Here is an 18,943-nt window from a genome sequence, read left to right on the forward strand (position 1 = left end):
AATCCTATCCCTATGAATCCTCTCCAACAGCTTCCCTGCCACTGACGTGAGACTTACTATATCCTTAATTATAGACTCTAGCCTTTTTCTCTACTACTGATGTCAGGTTAACTGGTCTGTGGTTTCTTGTTTTCTCGCTCTCTTTTTTTAATAGTCGAATCACCTTTCCTACCTTCTAATCTCTGGGAACAGTTCCACAATGCGTGGACACCGGTGCGTCTCACGACATCACGCACATCCTTTGTCAAAATCCAGTTTATTGGGTCCTGGGAATTAATCAACTCTCAGTCCCATTAATTTCTCCATTACTTAATTTCCCCAGTACTAATTTCTTTCATTTTGTTGTTCTTCATGATTTCTGGGAGGTTCTCTGTCTTTCATGAAGAAAGACACAAAATATTTGTTTAACTTCTGTGCCACATCCTCATTCCCCAGTATAATTTCTCCTGTCTCAGTCTGTAAGGGACATTCTGCAAAGGCACTTGCTTGTGCTAATCTTTTCATTTACAAATACCTAAGGTCTGGTTTTATGTTTCTCGTTAGATTATTCTGAAATTCCATTTTCACATCAATATCTTGGTCCTTCATTGCTGAATTCTGGGAAGTTCCCTGTCCTCAGGCTTGCTGCTCATTTGGACAACACTCTAAACTCTTTCTTTGATCTTTAACTTTTGTTAGCCAATGTTGGACTAATTTTCTTAATGTTTTGTTTTGGTGTCTTAAATAGATATATAAATGTTGTAAACTATTCATTAATTCTTTAAATATTAGCTATTCCTCATCTACTGCCATGTTTAATGCAATTTCCCAATCCACCATAGTCAATTCACACCTCATGCCTCTATGCTTTACTTGGACTTAAGACCCCAGTTTCCGATTGAACTAAATCACTTTCAACGTTGATATAAAATTTTATGTATGATCACTCTTCCCTAAATACTTTATTGTCAATGAAGTACTTTTGAAATTTAGTAACCGTAATAATATGGGAAATCTGTGTAGTACTGAAAAGTGATAATGACAAGATAGTCACTTTTAGTAATGTTTACTGAGAAATAGATATTGGCCTCAATACCAGGGATAAATTACCTGCCATTTGAAATAGGATTTCTATGTACACCTGAGAGAACAAGTTTAATACATCTTCCAAAAGCTGCTAATAACATATCAACCCCATTACCAACATCCACTAATGTAGCCTTTGTCAAGTGCAACCCTGAACTCCTTCAGCCAATCCCTGTTAGCCTCAGACAATGCAAAACACCCTCAGTACTGACCAGAGTCGCAGCCTAGATCATTGTCTGCAATTCAATTGGCCTTGAACCCATGGCCTCTGGCTCAGAAATGGACTTGACAAATGACTTGATAAACATTGCTTTGACCTTGCTGATGCGGAGTTGCACAAAATTTCTCCTTATCCAGTTTTGGAATGTTAGACAAATGCTCTGACAATGTAGAGACACAGAGACTTTGAGAGAAGCAGTGGTGGGTTGTGGCAAAACCTAATGTCTTGTTGTCAGATGGTAGTGTCGAGGCAGAATATAGATGTGCTATAGGAGGAACCAATGATAAACCAGTAAGAGAGATTGGAGGTGTGATGTGGGCACAGGAAGGTGGTGATGCTCTGTGTGTGACCATCTACAGGTGGGTGAGGTCCCACACTAGGGTGTGGAATTGATTGGTGTGGTTGGTGGGCTGAAAATCGAGTGGGAGAGAGATAATTCACCATGTTATGGTCGTATAGAATGTCATTGTGAACTTGATAAGGGCTGTTACTGTGACAATGATGGATAACTATTTGGGATGAGCTCTAGAAAAGATGGGCATGGAGCTGGGAAATGACGTTTGGAGCCAAAAGCAAAGTTGGATTTAAGGTCGTACTTTGCAAGGATGTTCTTTCAATAAGGGTTGGGTAGCCTCTAAGTGGCTGAGGCTGAGCCATCCATATTATAATGACAATCTGAATCCCTTCAGAAATGAAAGTGTTAGGTATGCAAACTATTTGGGGTCAGGGTGTAAACAAATGTCTGATCTCATAGTGATGAGGGATCCATACAATCAGAAGCCTGAGCTGGAAGGGCAGCCTTGCCCTGCTGTTTGTCCCAGATTATTTTTGTTATTCATTTCCTGGATGTGACCAGCACTTCTCCTCCCATCCCTCATTAACTGCACTGCTGAGCAGGTCACGCATCAACCTGGCAAAGAGGACAGGTTTTCTTTGCTGATGAGAGTAATGAGGGGAATGGATTTTGCTACAATCCAGCAGTTTCTTGGCCACCAAGACTAATATGAGCTTTCAATGGAGCTTTATTTAAACGTTTGAATTTAAATTCCCAAGCTGCCATGGTGGCTTCTCAACCTGCTTCTGGTATTGGTATTGTTATTGGTTTATTATTGTCACTTGTACCGAGGTACAGTGAAAAGCTTGTCTTATAAACCAATCGTACAGGTCAATTCATTACCTGGACCAATAGCCGAAGTCCCTAGATAGTAAGACACAAAAGGAGTAGGGCAGAACCACTCAGCATGTCAGGCAGCACCTGGGACACTGCCAGAGGCAGGCTGTTTCCACCACTCTCAGGTTTTGTTGCAGATTTTCAGCTCCTGTTCTGATCTCCATGAACTTGTTTGGTAACTTTACTCTTCCACCAAACTCTTGAATAGTACAACAAATGTTGGACCTTCCTGCCCTGTCTCTGCGGTGTGAGGGGAGGGGGTGGAGCTCGGGGGGGGGGGGGTGGGGGGAAGGGTTTTGCTGCAGCTGTGCATGTTGGAGTGAGAATTGCCCTCCAATACTGGTCCTTGCCCCAGTCTGCAGCCTGGTTAAAGAGTCTCCTGGCAGTGATGGTGATGTTCAGTATGTTCCCCGGGCAGATATATCCACACAGCCGACGCACACAGCAAAGGGAGCAAAGAAAATGAGAATCAAAAAACTGCAGATTCTTGAAAACTGAAATCAAAACAGAAGATGCTGGAAATACTGGAGCAAGGACCAGTATTGGAGGGCAGTGTCTGTGGAGGAAGAGTTAAGAATTCAGGTCTGTGACAATTTATCAGAAATGAGAAGAAAATGAGGAACTTTGCTCATGAAGTCTGCTGGAAGCAAAGGTGATGACAACATGTATCACCTTGTCATCAGTCCACTGGTGAATGTTTGATGTTTCTCAAGTGTCATAGAGTCATTGAGTCAGACTGCATGGAAACAGGCCTGTCATCTCACCGTCAGCCATCAACTGCCCATTTACAATTATCCTGCACTAATCAAATTTCTTTCTTCCTACTTTCTCATCAATTCCTCCAGATTCTACCACTCACCTACACATTAGGGGACAATTACAGTGGCCAATTAACCTACAAACTTGCATGTCTTTGGGATGTGGGAGGAAGCTGGAGCACCCAGGAGAGAATGTGTAAACTCCACACAGACAGCACTGGAGGTCAGGATTGCACCTGGACCTCTGCAGTTGTAAGGCAGCACTCTGCTTGCTGTGTCACTGTAGAGGGTTTAACTTTTCATCGTATACGTTCCTACCTCCAATCCCCAGAATGTCATCAAATATCCCAATTGTCAGTGAAATACCCAATCCCCCTTGTGTCTGTCCTCTCTGTCCCTCCACGTACCCAACCAGTGGCAGCCACCACTTTTTAAAACAGAATTGATATGGCTTAGAATGCAAATTCAAAGGTGAGTTTCATAAAGGAACTTAAAGAATTATGATTACAGGGTGATGAGGATAAGTTGACACATTGAATATCTCTTTCAAAGAGCAACCACAGACATAATGGGCTGAATCTCCTCCTGCTGTCCATCTCTCTGTAATTGTTGGCTCTGGTTACAACGTGAGCATGGAATAGACAAGATTGCCAAGAACTCACTTCTCCCAGGGAAACCATTTTGAGAGAGTTGGCAGGGGGTTGAATTAATTGCATTTTCTAGGTGAATAAGGTCCATTTCACCCCTTCAATAGCGAAAGAGATTGCGTTAGCAAGCACTGGAATCAGGACGACACCTATATATTCCACTCTACCAATACCTGAAGTGAATAAAAGTAAAGCCTACAATTTGCCAGCCCTGCCACCAGTTCTGTTTGAAAGGAAACTAACCATCATTGTCAGGTGCAGGGATCTAACGATCCATTATATCACTCAGATGTCATTTTGCAGATAAATATTTTGCATGGAAATAGAACTCTGGAGAGAATGAGTAAATGTTTACCACTAAACAACCTGCAGTACTTATTTATAGTTTATTTAAAACAAATTACTGCAACAAACATCTGGAAGGCTTTAAAGTGTGCAAAAACTGGATTTATGGGATTGCTTGGATTTTTCGTTCTGGTTTCCTGTCTTTTTGTAAGAATTTCATCCCAATGGGGAGAAGTTCAATGACCACTAATCACCTTTCACATCTCTTCCAACTCCCACTGGTAAAGTATGGCAAATTCAATCAGCCTCACTGATGTATTTTACATTAGATTACATTACATTACATACAGCACAGAAACAGGCCCTTCAGCCTAACTGGTCCATACTGACCAAGGTGCCAACCTGAGCTAGTTCCATTTGTCTGCGTTTGGCCGATATCCCTCTAAAGCTTGAGCAACAGACAAAAAGCTGGAGGAACTCAGCAGATCAGGCAGCATCATTGGGCAAAGGACAGCATCTATAGAAATGGACAGTCGACATTTTGGGTTGAGACCCTTTATCTGGATTACCTCTGAATCTTTCCTATCCACCTACCTGTTTAAATGTCTTTGGAACATTGTAATTGGACCCACCTTTACTGCTTCTTCTGGCAGCTTGCTCTATATCTTTTTCCCAGGGTAGAAATGTCAAATACCAGAGGACGTGCATTTAAGGTGAGAGGGGGGAGGTTTAAAAGAGATGTGTGAGGCAAGCTTTTTACACAGAATATGGTGGCTGGCTGGATTGGGCTGCCAGGGGAGGTGGTGGAGGCAGATATGAAAGTGGATTTAAGAGGCAGTTAGATAGACACATGACTATGCAGGGAATGGAGGGATATGGATCACGTACAAGCAGAAGAAATTTAGTTTAATTTGGCATCGTGTTCGGTGCAGACATTGTGGGCCGAAGGGCCTGTTCCTGTGCTGTTCTGTTCTGTTAAATATACCCACCACCCACTGAGTGAAAAACTTGCCCCTCCGGTCATCTCTAAATCTTTCCCCTCTTACCTCAAACATATGCCCTCTAGTTTTAGATTCCACTACCCTGGGAAAAAGATTATAATCATTCACCTTATCTATGCCCCTCATGATTTTATAAACCTCAGCCCCTCACTCCAGGAAAAACTGCCCCAGATTATCTGGTCTCTTCTTATAACTCAGGCTCTTCAGTCCCGGCAACAGCCCTATGAACATCCTTCAAGCCTGCTCCATCATTCAAAAGATCAGGATTGATTAACATCCTGAGGGCAGGCACGGTAGTGTAGCGGTTAGTGTAATGCTATTAAAGCGCCAGTGACCCGGGTTCAATTCCGGCTGCTGTCTGTAAGGAGTTTGTATGTTCTCCCTGTGTCTGCGTGGGTTTCCTCCGGGTGCTCCGGTTTCCTACCATGTTCCAAAGACGTACTGGTTTAGAGAGTATGCATTATGAGGAGAGACTAAGGGAGCTCCAACACATCCTCCCTCTTGATATCTACATGCTCTCCTCATAATGCATACTCTCTAAACCAGGCAGCATCCTGGTAAATCTCCTTTGCACCCTTTCCAATGCTTCCACATCCTTCCTATAATGAGGCAACCAGAACTGGACACAGTACTCTAAGTGTGGTCCAACCAGAGTTTTGTAGAGCTGCATCATTACCTTTTTTGAATAAGGGGACAATATTTGCCATCCTTCAATCCTCCGGCACCATTCCCGTGGATAACGAGGACTCTAAGATCCAAGACAATGGTTCAGCAATCTCCTCCCTCACCTTGGGGAGCAGCCTGGGGAATATTCCATCAGGACCCGGGGACTTATCTGTCCTAATATTTTCTAACAGCTCCAACACATCCTCCCTCTTGATATCTACATGCTCCAGAACATTAACTTTACCGACACTGTCCTCAGCGTCATCAAGGCCCTTCTCCTTGGTGAATACCGAAGAGAAGTATTCATTGAGGGCCTCACCCACTTCCAAAGCTTCCAGGCACAGCTTCCCACCATTGTCTCTAATCGGTCCTACCTTTACTCTCGTCATCCTTCTGCTCTTCACATAAGTGAGAAAAGCCTTGGGATTTTCCTTAACCCTACTCACCAAGGCCTTTTCATGTCCCTTTCTTGCTCTCCTCAGCCCCTTCTTAAGTTCCTTCCTTGCTACCCTATATTCCTCAAGAGAGCTGTCTGATCCTTGCTTCCTAAGCCTTATGTATGCTGCCTTCTTCTTTCTAACCAGTTGTTCCATCTCTCTTGTCACCCATGGTTCCTTTACTCTTCCATTCCTTCTCTACCTCACCGGGACAAATTTATCCCTAACCTCCTGCAAGAGATCCCTGAACAATGACCACATCTCCATAGTACATTTCCCTTCAAAAATGTCATCCCAACTCACACGCAAGTTCTAGCCTTATAGCCTCATAATTTGCCCTTCCCCAATTAAATATCTTCCTGTCCTCTTTGCTCCTATCCTTGACCATGACAATGCTAAAGGTTAGGGAGCAGTGGTCACTCTCCCCCAAATGCTCACCCACTGAGAGATCTGTCACCTGACCTGGTTCATTACCTAATACTAGATCTAATATGGCATTCCCTCTAGTCGGCCTGGCAACATACTGTGACAGGAATCTGTCCTGAATACACTTTACAAACTCTGCTCCGTCTAAACCTTTAGTCCTAAGCAGGTGCCAGTCAATATTTGGGAAGTTGAAGTCTCCCATGATAACAACCCTGTTATTCTTGCACTTTTCCAAAATCTGCCTCCCAATCTGCTCCTCAGTATCCCTGCTGCTACCGGGGGGCCTACAGAATACTCCCAAGTAGAGTAACTGCTCTTTTCTTGTTCCAAACTTCCACCCATATTCACTCTAGAGAGGAACCTTCTACATTATCCACCCTTTCTGCAGCTGTAATAGTGTCCCTGACCAGCATCTCCACTCCTCCTCCTCTTCTCACCCCCCCCCCCCCATCCCTTTTAAAACATTGAAATCCAGGAATATTCAGTATCCATTCCTGCCCTGGTGACAGCCAAGTCTCTGCAGGAGCCACAATATCATAGTTCCATGTATTTATCCAAGCTCTCAGTTCATAACCCTTATTCTTGATTTAAGTAAATGCACTTTAGCCCATCCACCTTTCTACTTTTATACCCTATACTCTGCTTCTCCTTCCTCAAAACCTCTCTATATGTTAGATCTGACTTTACTTCTTCCACTGACCTAGTCCTCTGGTTCCCATCCCCCTCGCAAACCAGTTTAAATCCTCCCGAACCACCCTAACAAACCTGCCTGCAAGGATATTGGTCCCCCTCGAGTTCAGGTGTAACTTGTTCATTCTGTACAGGTCCCACCTTCCCCAGAAGAGATCCCAATGATCCAAAAATCTAAAACCTTGCGCCCTACACCAACTCCTCAGCCACACATTCATCTGCCACCTCCTCCTATTCTTACTTTCACTATCCCATGGCACTGGCAGCAATCCTGAGATTGCTACCCTTGAGGTCCTGTTCTTCAGCTTTCTGCCTAGCTCCCTAAACTCACTTCTCAGGACCTCATCCCTCTTTCTACCTATGTTGTTGGTACCAATGTGTTCCACGATTTCTGGCTGCTTTCCCTCCCGCTCAAGAATGCTGTGGACCCGATCAGAGACATCTCGGACCCTGGCACCTGGAAGGCAACATACCATCCTGGATTCTTGCTAACATCCACAGAACCTCCTGTCTGTTCCCCTACTATCAAGTCCCCTATCACTAATGCCCTCCTCTTCTCCTCCCTTCCCATCTGAGCAGCAGGACCAATCCCAGTGCCAGAGACCTGGCTTCTGCTGCTTGATCTGGTAGGTCATCCCCTTCAACAACATCCAAAGCGGAATACCTGTTATTGAGGTGAACAGCCTCTGGGGTCCTCTGCACTGTCTGCCTGTTCTCCTTCTTCACTCCCCGACAGTCACCCATCTCTCTGCCTCCTGGACCCTAGAAGTACCTGCTCTAAGGTGGGGGGGGAGGGGTGACTGCCTCCGATGCACAGCATCTACATATCTCTCTCCCTCCCTGATGCTCCGCAGTGTTTGAAGCTGCTACTCCAGCTCATCAATTCTGAGCCGAAGTTCGTCCTGCCTCATGCACTTGCTGCAGATGTGGTCACTGTGCACCACAGCAGGGTCCACTAGCTCCCACATTATGCAGCTGCAGCACATTGCCATGCCCTCCATATGAACTAGTTTTTTTTCCCTACCTAGCTGTAGTCTACTTAAAAATTTATAATGATAACAGTAAACCTTACCCTTACTTACCAGCTACTCAGCAGTGTTGTTGCAGATGGCCTCTGCCTCTTGATGCAAAGAGAATGATAGATAAGTGGATCCCGCCTCAACCCGTTACTGCCTAAGCCCCTTGAGCCAAAGCCCAATCACTCTACTCCCTCTCACTCCGCTGCCCACTCCGATGCTGCCCGCTGGATATGGCAGGCTGCCCCCAGAACACTCTACGCAAAAAGATGGATTTCACTGTGTGTTTCAATGTACATGTGACTAATAAAGATATCTTATCTTATCCAACACATCCAAACATTAAACTCCATCTTCCCTGGTTTTTCTCCCACTTGCCCCGTCCATTTCTGTGACATCCCGCTAACATCTCCTGCATTTGGCTCACCAGCCTTACATCGGGTTGGCACTGAGGGGTCTACCCGGAACAGTGAATGAATGGGTTAGTGTCAGAGTCCATGAGGCCAGGGTTAGGGACTGGGAATATCCCAATGGTCTGGAAACAGGAGATTGGAGAGGGTGCAAGATACATCTCTGCCTTCAGGGTTTAAGTCTACCATTGGAAGTAATAGCCCCGAGTCTAGTTAAACTAAAGATCAAAAGCCTTCTTGGAACATTCCAAACAAAAATTCTGTTGACCAAAACAAAGCAGCAACTGTAGCTCAGCTGCACTGTGCAGTTGACAAAACTTGCAAAAGACATGTTAAAAAAGGAATGCGAGGATTTTAAGGAACCATTTGGTCACATTTAACTTTCAAATATTTGAGTAATTGGAGTGTGCTGATTGCTGGGAGTGTGTTTGGGAGTTGGAGGAGCAGGCTGCCAGCTGGACGCACACAGTCCTTGCATGCAGCAGGTCCATTACCAAGAGAAGAGCTACCATTGTGCTGTCAACACAAAGGCTGGGACATCTGTTCAGTTCAGATCAACCTCAGCACAAAGACAGGAATGTCAGAGCTATTTAACACACAAGAAGAAAATAAAACTCCAGCCAGACATCCCTTCATTTGAATACATGGGTAGCAGCCTGGCAGGGGCAGGGAGGAAAAGGAATGTTATTCAATGGGTTTATTTATTTAGCCACTTTGCTTGCTAATTAAAGCAATTCCAAAGAGTGTTTTACTGCTTTCTCCTTTCATTTTAACCTGACTGACACTGAATGGCCCTCCTTCAGATGCTGTCAATCTTTCTGCATAATAGGAGAGGAGATTTTGAACAGTTGGCAAATGGCTGAAACTAAATTACTTTCCTTCCACAGTCGCTTCTTAAACACACGCCAGCCCAAATCACGCTCTAATTTTTCTTACTTTTGCCTCTCCTGATCTAACCTTTTGTTTTGAGGTGTTAACGCCAGCAGAGTCTGTGGGCTGTCCATGTGGCTCGGTGTGGCGAACAGAATAATGCTGCGGGTGCTGGGAATGTGAAGTAAGCACAGACAATGCTGGAGATAGCCATCGAGTTGGGCAGCATCTGTGGAGAGAGTAACAGGTCAACCTCCCTTCATCAGGCCCGGGGAAAGTTTGCAGACACGCAAGTTTTTAAGTTGCAGAGAAGTGGTGGAAACAACTTGTCTGTGAGAAGCTGAATGACACAAGTGGAGGTGGTGCTGGCTGAGAGGGGATTGGGAAACTGATCTTTGTAAAGGTGTAAATAAAGGGAGCTGGATGAGGCAAAAGATAGATAATGCTGGAACTGTGTGATACAGAATACAGAAGTTGTTGGAAATCTGTTGGAAAGCGGGTGGTCGGGCAGCTGGGGAAAGTGAACATTAACTCTGATCCTCTCTCTACAGATGCTGCCTGACCTGCTGAGTGTGTCCAGCATTCTGTTTTAACCTGGCCCATTGGTGGGGGTTCTTCCCTTTGAGGACTAAGTTGTAGACTCAGCCAGCTCCATCACGGGCACAAGCCTCCCCACCATCGAGGACATTTTCAAGAGACAATGCCTCAAGAAGGACTCTCACTATCTGGGACATTCCCTTTTCTTGTTACTAGCATCAGGGAGGAGATACAGGAGCCTGAAGACAATTCAGGAACAGCTTCTTCCCCTCTGCCATCAGATTTCTGAACGATCCATGAACCCATGAACACTACTTAGTTGTTGCTTTTTTTTGGACTACTTATTTATTTTGTAATTTATAGTAATTTTATGTCTTTGCAAAGTACTGCTATTGTAAAACAACAAATTTCACAACATATAAGTCAGTGATACTGAATCTGATTCTGATTCTGGTTCTGATTCCGAGTTTGAAGATTTGTCTCACTCCACAGATCTGAGTATTGAATCTATGTTGGGGCCCAGTGCTGTACTGAGGGAGTGCTGCACTGGTGATGGTACTGCCTTTCAGTTCAAGTGTTAAACCAAGGCTCTGCAGATTCTTAATGACTGGTGTGCAGGATGCAGGGCAACGGTTCTGTCTGAAGAATGCTTCAATAAACTCCATGCCATGTTAATGCACAGCTTACGGTTGGCATTGGAGACTGTGTACACTAAGCAGGAGACTAGTTTTGCTGTCACTGATGCTGATGTCCATCATTGGCCAAATATCTATGCAACAATCCTGCCATGTCTTAAGATAGATGTCTTCAAAGCTGCCACTTGAATTAATTTCGCCAAGTCTCAAGGCTCATCCATGCTGCTTTAACAATCAGTGCGTATCCTCTGAGGGCCTGGATTCCAAGCTTGGGATTGCTTGAGATATGTAGGGTGCAGGCATCCAGTTGCTGGGTTGGCGGTGCTGCACTTATGCAGGATTCATGTCTTGCAAAGGTTTCTCACTGAAGAGTTGACTGGAGCAGGGCTAATGCTCTGAGGGAGCTCTGGGGAACAGGTACAAAGGCAAGCTCAGAACTCATCTGAAGGATCATGCAGCGATGATAGAACAGTGGGAACAGCCATGAAGGATGGAGTTATATGGCTTACAAACTATGTGAGTACAGTGTTTAACTTTGCACAACATCAAATGGACTTTTTCCAAGGCAAGCGGTCTACCTACCTTCAAATTTCAAATTTTGAAGGTTGAACATTTTAATTATTTTCAGTTTCAAACTTATGCTCAGTCAAATTAACTGCATTTAATTTATCGGCTCTGCGTTAGGGCAACGTTGGGTGAGCTTGAAGTAATCAGGAGCTGGCAGCACGGTTTGGTGCTGGAGAGGTGGTTAGGGTAAGAGAGATCAGCTTGCATCCCGGAATGACACCGAATTAGAATTTTGCTTTAATCCGAAGATGATCATGGTCATTATTCTAGTTCCACTTCACAAATTGCCACATTTATTGAAATCAATTTCACAATGTGTCTTGGTGGAATTAAAACTCACCACCTCTTCATCAAGACCATGAGGGTGCCAGTGATTGAGGAAACATAAAGCAGCCCATTAAACAGCCCATTAACAACCTACTGAGGACAAACCATCAACTTGCACAGTATGTCTGGCAGAAATAAAGATTGACTGCCCAGTTACTTAAAACACGTTCATCTATTTATCTTCTTGCCTTGCCTGTTTGTCTGTACTCATCCAGAAAGTGAACTGGAAGGCAAAGTGACAAGGCTTAGGTGTTAGTTGGGCAGAGAGTTTAAAGCAGGTCAGTGCCATCTAATGTGGAAGGTAGTAAATTAATGAATGGGAATGAGATTCTCTTGCCCCCAAGCTACCCCCCTGTCATTTTCAGTGAAGGAACACATGGGTGTAGACGTACTAGAATGGTTCAAGAATTAGGGACTCCAGAGAGTAGGAACTCTGAGGTTGCTCTTCCAGGAGAGACAAAGGTTAAGAAGAGAATTAAAGGAGGTGTTCAAAATCATGAAGAGCAGAGTAAATCACTTGATGATACAAATTCGAGGCAAGTGGTAGAAGCACCACAGATGACAGGAAGGAACATTTTTTTAAAAGCAAGCTGTAATGACCTGGAATGCACAGGTTAATAGGGTGGGATAGGAACAATTTCCAAGAGGGAGTTCGACAAAAAGGAACATTTACTGGGGCATGAGGAAGGAGCAGGAGAGTGGAGCAAATCGGATCATGGAGCTGCAACAAAGGATCAAATGTCCTTCAGTGTGCTGTATCAACTCATGAGTCTGTGACATAGAGAACTGAGGAGGAATTTCTTACACAGTCTATGGGGGTGTGGAGCAAACTTGGAGTCATAGAGTCCTAGACTTCAGCACAGCACAGAAACAGGCCCTTTGGCCCACTGAGTCCACACTGACCATCAACCATACATTTACACTACTTATGTTAGTTCCTTATTTTGTTTTCTCCACATTCTCAGCAGCTCCCCTCAGATGCCACCACTCATTTACACTATGAGGGCAATTTACCCTCTAACCTGCATGTCTTTGGGATGGGGGAAGAAACCAGAGTACCCAGGGGAAACCCACTCAGTCACAGGGAGAACATGCAAGCTCCACACAGACAGCACCCTAGGCCTGGGATGAACACTGGCAGTGTGAGGCAGTGGCTCTACTGGCTACGTCACTATTCCACATGGAGATGTTAAAGCAAAAACTGAGGGAGAAAGTAGAAGGTTAGCAGGAGAAGGACAGAAGGTGGTGGAGGAGAGATTTGGAGAGGGGGTGGGGGAGCTGGTGTTGTGTGGACCACAAATATCAGCCTGGGCCAGGTGTGCTGCCTAACCTGTCCCTGGACTGCAGCTTCCATTTGCACAGTTCAATTACTGAGATTAGCTGAATTGTTAATGATTTTCATTTCTGCAGAGATAACAGAAAGAACAGATGGCAAAAAAGAGCTCAGTCCATGCCTGTCCCAGGTGCACAAACAGCAGCACATGTTTTGCAGAACTTAGCAACACCTCTCCAGCCCAAGGGAGAGACACTGTGTGCAGGGCAGGTGTGTCACTCATTTCAACTGAACACGATCCTTCCACAATGATAGACTTTGAAAATGATCCATCAGAGGTTGTGAAAAGTGCGGCCGAATTCAGAATTACAGAAAAGGTTCAGCACAGAATGAGCATTGATCTCACCTACTCAGGGAACTAACTAGCCAGAGTACTTAAAATGTATTCGTACTATAGTTGTTTATTTGGTGAATCTTGCTGAATGTTAACTTATGTGCTGGAATAGCTTAGTTTGTATGCTGTTTGTATTGAATTAAACTTAAATGCAAATTGAATTAAATTTAGAGGCAGTCCCACTGCCCTTATTTCCCTCTACCCTTGCAGCTTATTGTCTCTCTCAAATTGCCACCAAGACCCTTTTATTTTGGGAGGTACGGTAGTGTAGCGGTTAGTGTAATGCTATTACAGCACCGGTGACCCGGGTTCAATTCCAGTCACTGTCTGTATGGCGTTTGCATGTTCTCCCCGTGTCTGCGTGGGTTTCCTCCGGGTGCTCCGGTTTCCTCCCACATTCTAAAGATGTACAGGTAGGTTAATATGGGTTTAAAAAAAAAGGGCGGTGTGGACTCGTTGGGCCGGAGGGGCCTGTTAACACGCTGTAAATAAAATTTAACTTAATTTAAAAAATTTAATCTTATCTTATCTTATCTTTTAGCCACTTTCCTATGTGAAGGGTAATTTACAGGAGCCAATGACCTATCGGCATGTCTTTGAGATGAAGGAGGAATTTGGTACACACAGAGGAAACCCACGTGGATATGGGGGGGTGGGGAGGAAATGTGCAAACTCCACACAGACAGCACCCGAGGTTAGGATCAAACCTAGGTCACTGGAGCTGAGAAGCAATAATTAGTATGCTGCTTTGATTGGTGACTTGTTCCTTGATCATCCTCAGCCACTTTGCCATCAAGGACCTATCATCCTGGAATCAACAGTTTGGCTTATTGGAATCCCAAGAGGTTTCATTGCATGGATGTCTGTTGGACCCTTAACTCCATCCCCAAAGCTTTCATAACTGGTAAGATGCCAAGTGATAAAAGCACACGTGTGTGCATGATACCCTGGGATTCTTGGAACCAAACAGCATGGAAACAGGCCCTTCTGCCCAATTGGCCCAAGTTGACCAAGATTCCCATCCAAGCTAGTCCCATTTGCCTGCATTTGGCCCATATCCCTCCAAACCTTTCCTATCCACGTACCTGTCCAAGTACCCTTTAAATGTTGCTAATGTACCTTCTTCAACCACTTCCTCTGGCAGCTCATTCCATTTATTGAGAACTCTCTGGGTGAAAAGTTGTCCCTCAGGTTCCCGTTAAATCTCTCCCCTTTCACCTTAAATCTATGCCCTCTAAGTTCTTGATTCCCCAACCCTGGGAAAAAGACTGTGTGCATTCACTCTATGCGTGCCCCACATGGTTTTACACACCTCTATAAATTCACCCCTTATTCTCCTACGATCCAAGGAATAAAGACCTAGCCTGACCATCCTCTCCCTATTACTCAGTCCCTTGAGTTCTGGTAACATCCTCATAAATCTACTCTGCACTCTTTCCAATTTAATGGCATCTTTCCTTTGGCAGGGTGACCAAAACTGAAAACAATATTCCAAATGTGGCCCCACCAACGTCTTGTACAACTGCAACATAACATCCCAACTCTTATACTCAATGCCCTGACTGATGAAAGCCAACGTACCAAAAGCCTTATTCTCCTGCCTGATTGAGAGCAGCTACCAGGAGATCAAACTCCTGAGAATGTTGGAAACCCCACTTAGTTACCCTGTAGGGCTACTTGTGCAGGGTCAGTGGCTCTTCATTGAGGCTCTGCTGCAGATACCAGAGATCAACGTTGAAGCAAAAATGGAGAAGAACTTGCTTTTGCACAACCTGCAGATAGCTAAATCAATTTACAGGCAATTAAATAATTTAGAAATGTATTGTGAACAAGAATCAGACAATGAATTGCACACTGCAAGTCCCACAGATACAAGGGATTGTCAATGACAGATACTGGATGCAGAGAAGCAAGACCCTCTCACTAACAAAGGCAGGAATTCAGGCCTGATGTTTTGAACTTTGTTTTTGCTCTCTCTCTCTCTCTCTCTCTCCTTTCGTTTCCCAGTACTGCTCCTTTCTCCTCCCTTTCTTTCTCTCATTCCTCCCTATCCCCTCTCTTTCCTCTCTCCCTCTGTCTCTGAGAGATCCTAGCACAGACAGCTCCCACTCCACAGGGGAAAAGCCCTCTCCACCACCACTCAGTCTGGACTCTCAGGTCATTTATCCAGAATGCACAGTGGAGTGGGCTCCCAGAGAAGAGGGTTCTGTAAGAAGCATTACTGTGGTCAGGAGCAGTGGGTGGGGGAAGGGGAGGAGAGCGAGACTGGTAAGAGCTCAATTCATTCCGATGGCCTTGTATGAACAGGGCAATATCATTTAGCAAAAGACAGCCTCCTCTCCCCAGGAGTGATTGTATTCTGCTTCCTAGAGCAGCTGACACTGGATTCAGAAGGGTGAGGCCAACAGTCCCTGCAGACATTCCCTGTCTCTGGGCTTTATGCACCTGCTGCACCTCCCCATCTGCTCCTCAGTCCCAACGCTGCACAAATAGCAGGAACAACCCTCGCTTGACGTGTGTGTGTGTTTATGAAACAGCACAGGGGAGGGTCAGTGGAAGACACACGGTGCAAAGTTTACACAATCCTCACTCCAGCACACACATACTCTGCAGGGTTTACACACTCCTCACACAAGCAGATACAGTGTGCACTGTTTATACAACCCAATAGTGCACACACACTGCAAGGTTTACACACTTCTCACACCAGCACACACAGTGCAGTTTACACACTCCTCACACCAGCACACACACAGTGCAAGGTTTACACACTCCTCACACAAGCAGATGCAATGTGCACTGTTTATACACCCCCTCTCACAAGCATACACACAGTGCAAGGTTTACACAAACCTCACTCCAGCACACACATACTGTGCAGGGTTTACACATTCCTCATATAAGCAGATACAGTGTGCACTGTTTATACAACCCAATAGTGCACACACACTGTGCAAGGCTTACACATCTCATATCAGCACACACAGTGCAAGGTTTACACACTCCTCACACAAGCAGATACAATGTGCACTGTTTATACACCCCCTCCCACAAGCACACACACAGTGCAGGGTTTATACACTCCTCATACCAGCACACACACTGTGCAAGGTTTACACCCTCCTCACACCAGCACAGAAATAGTTCAGGGTTTACACACTCCTTACACAAGCAGACACACAGTGTAGGGTTTACACACTCCTCACAACAGCACACACACTGTGCAAGATTTGCACACTCTTCACACCAGCATGCACACATTGCATGCTTTACCCATTCAGCTCCCTTCCACCCAATAACCAAATGAATGACCAAATCTGCCTGCTCTTGGACCAACTATAATCTTGCCTTTCTGAACACTGGGCAGACAGGAGCCCTCCACATCAACATAACAAACACAGCAGGTGTGGGCATTTGGTACCTTGTACCCTGTCTACCTTTCAAAAAGATCATGACTGATCTTCTGTCTGAGAGGTGCTCACCGCAGTAACCCTATGTCCCTAGAATCTCTTAATACCCAGTGATCTAGTGATCTGTCTGAATATATTCAGTGACTGAGCCTCCACAGCACTCCTGAGTACAGAATTCCAAAGGGTCACAAGCGTCTTTTCTCACCTGGGTCATTCCTTACTTTGAGACTGTCATTCCTGGCTAGAAACATAGAAACATAGAAAACTTACAGCACCATTCAGGCCCTTCGGCCCACAAAGCTGTGCCGAACATGTCCCTAACTTAGAAATTACCAGGCTTACCCACAGTCCTATATTTTTCTCAGCTCCATGTATCTATCCAAAAGTCTTTTAAAAGATCCTATCATATCTGCCTCCACCACTGTTTCCGTCAGCCCATTCCACGCACTCACCACTCTCTGAATAAAAAACTTACCCCTGACATCTCCTCTAAACCTACTCCCCAGCACCTTAAACCTATGTCCTCTTGTGGCAACCATTTCAGCCCTGGGGAAACGCCTCTGATTATCTACCCGATCAATGCCTCTCATCATCTTATATACCTCTATCAGGTCCCCCCTCATCCTCCATTGCTCCGAGGAGAAAAGGCTGAGTTCCCTCAGCCTGTTTTCATAAGGCATGCTCCACATTCCAGGTTGCATCCTTGTAAATTTCCTCTGCACCCTTCCACAATTGATGAAGGACAATACACTACATGCCTTCTTAACCACAGATTCAACCTGTGCAGCCGCTTTGAGCGTCCTATGGACTCAGACCCCAAGATCCCTCTGATCCTCCACACTGCCAAGAGTCCTACCATTAATACTATACTCTGCCATCATATTTGACCTACCAAAATGAACCACTTCACACTTATCTGGGTTGAACTCCATCTGCCACTTCTCAGCCCAGCTTTGCATCCTATCTATATCCCACTGTAACCTCTGACAGCTCTCTATACTATCCACAACACATCCAACCTTTGTGTCATCCACAGACTTACTAACCCATCCCTCCACTTCCTCATCCAGGTCATTTATAAAAATCACAAAGAGCAAGGGTCCCAGAACAGATCCCTGAGGTATACCACTGGTCACTGACCTCCATGCTGAATACGACCCTTCAACAACCACTCTTTGCTTTCTGTGGGGCAGCCAGTTCTGGATCCACATTGCAATGTCCCCTTGGATCCCATGTCTCCTCACTTTCTCAATAAGCCTTGCATGGGGTACCTTATCAAATGCCTTGCTCAAATCCATTTACACTACATCTACTACTCTCCCTTCATTGATGCGTTTAGTCACATCCTCAAAAAATTCAATCAGGCTCGTAAGGCAGGACCTGCCCTTGACAAAGCCATGCTGACTATTCCTAATCATATTATACCTCTCCAAATGTCCATAAATCCTGCCTCTCAGGACCTTCTCCATCAGCTTACCAACCACTAATATTCATTAAGTACCTCCGCTATTTCTTCCAGATCCATACACACTTTCCCACTGCTGCACTTGATAGGCCCTATTCTTTTGCATCTTTTGTACTTAATGAATACTTTACTTCAGTATTCACTATGGAAAAGGATCTTAGTGATTGTAGTGATGACTTGCAGCAGACTGAAAAGCTTGAGCATGTGGATATTAAGAAAGAGGAGGTGCTGGAGCTTTTGGAGAGCATCAAGTTGGATAAGTCGCCAGGACCAGATGAGATGCACTCCAGGCTGCTGTGGGAGGTGAGGGAGGAGATTGCGGAGCCTCTGATGATGATCTTTGCGTCATCAATGGAGACAGGAGAGGTTCCGGAGGATTGGAGGGTTGCGGATGATGTTCCCTTATTCAAGAAAGGGAGTAGAGATAACCCAGGGAATTATAGACCAGTGGGTCTCACCTCAGTGGTTGGTAAACTGATGGAGAAGATCCTGAGGGGCGGGATTTATGAACATTTGGAGAGGTATAGGAATGATTAGGAATAGTCAACATGGCTGAGAAGTGGCAGATGGAGTTCAACCCAGATAAGTTTGAAGTGGTTCATTTTGGTAGGTCAAATATGATGGCAGAGTGTAGTATTAATGGTAGGACTCTTGGCAGTGTGGAGGATCAGAG

This window comes from Pristis pectinata, chromosome 6, assembly GCF_009764475.1.
Source record: "Pristis pectinata isolate sPriPec2 chromosome 6, sPriPec2.1.pri, whole genome shotgun sequence".
In the NCBI taxonomy this organism is placed as follows: domain Eukaryota; kingdom Metazoa; phylum Chordata; class Chondrichthyes; order Rhinopristiformes; family Pristidae; genus Pristis; species Pristis pectinata.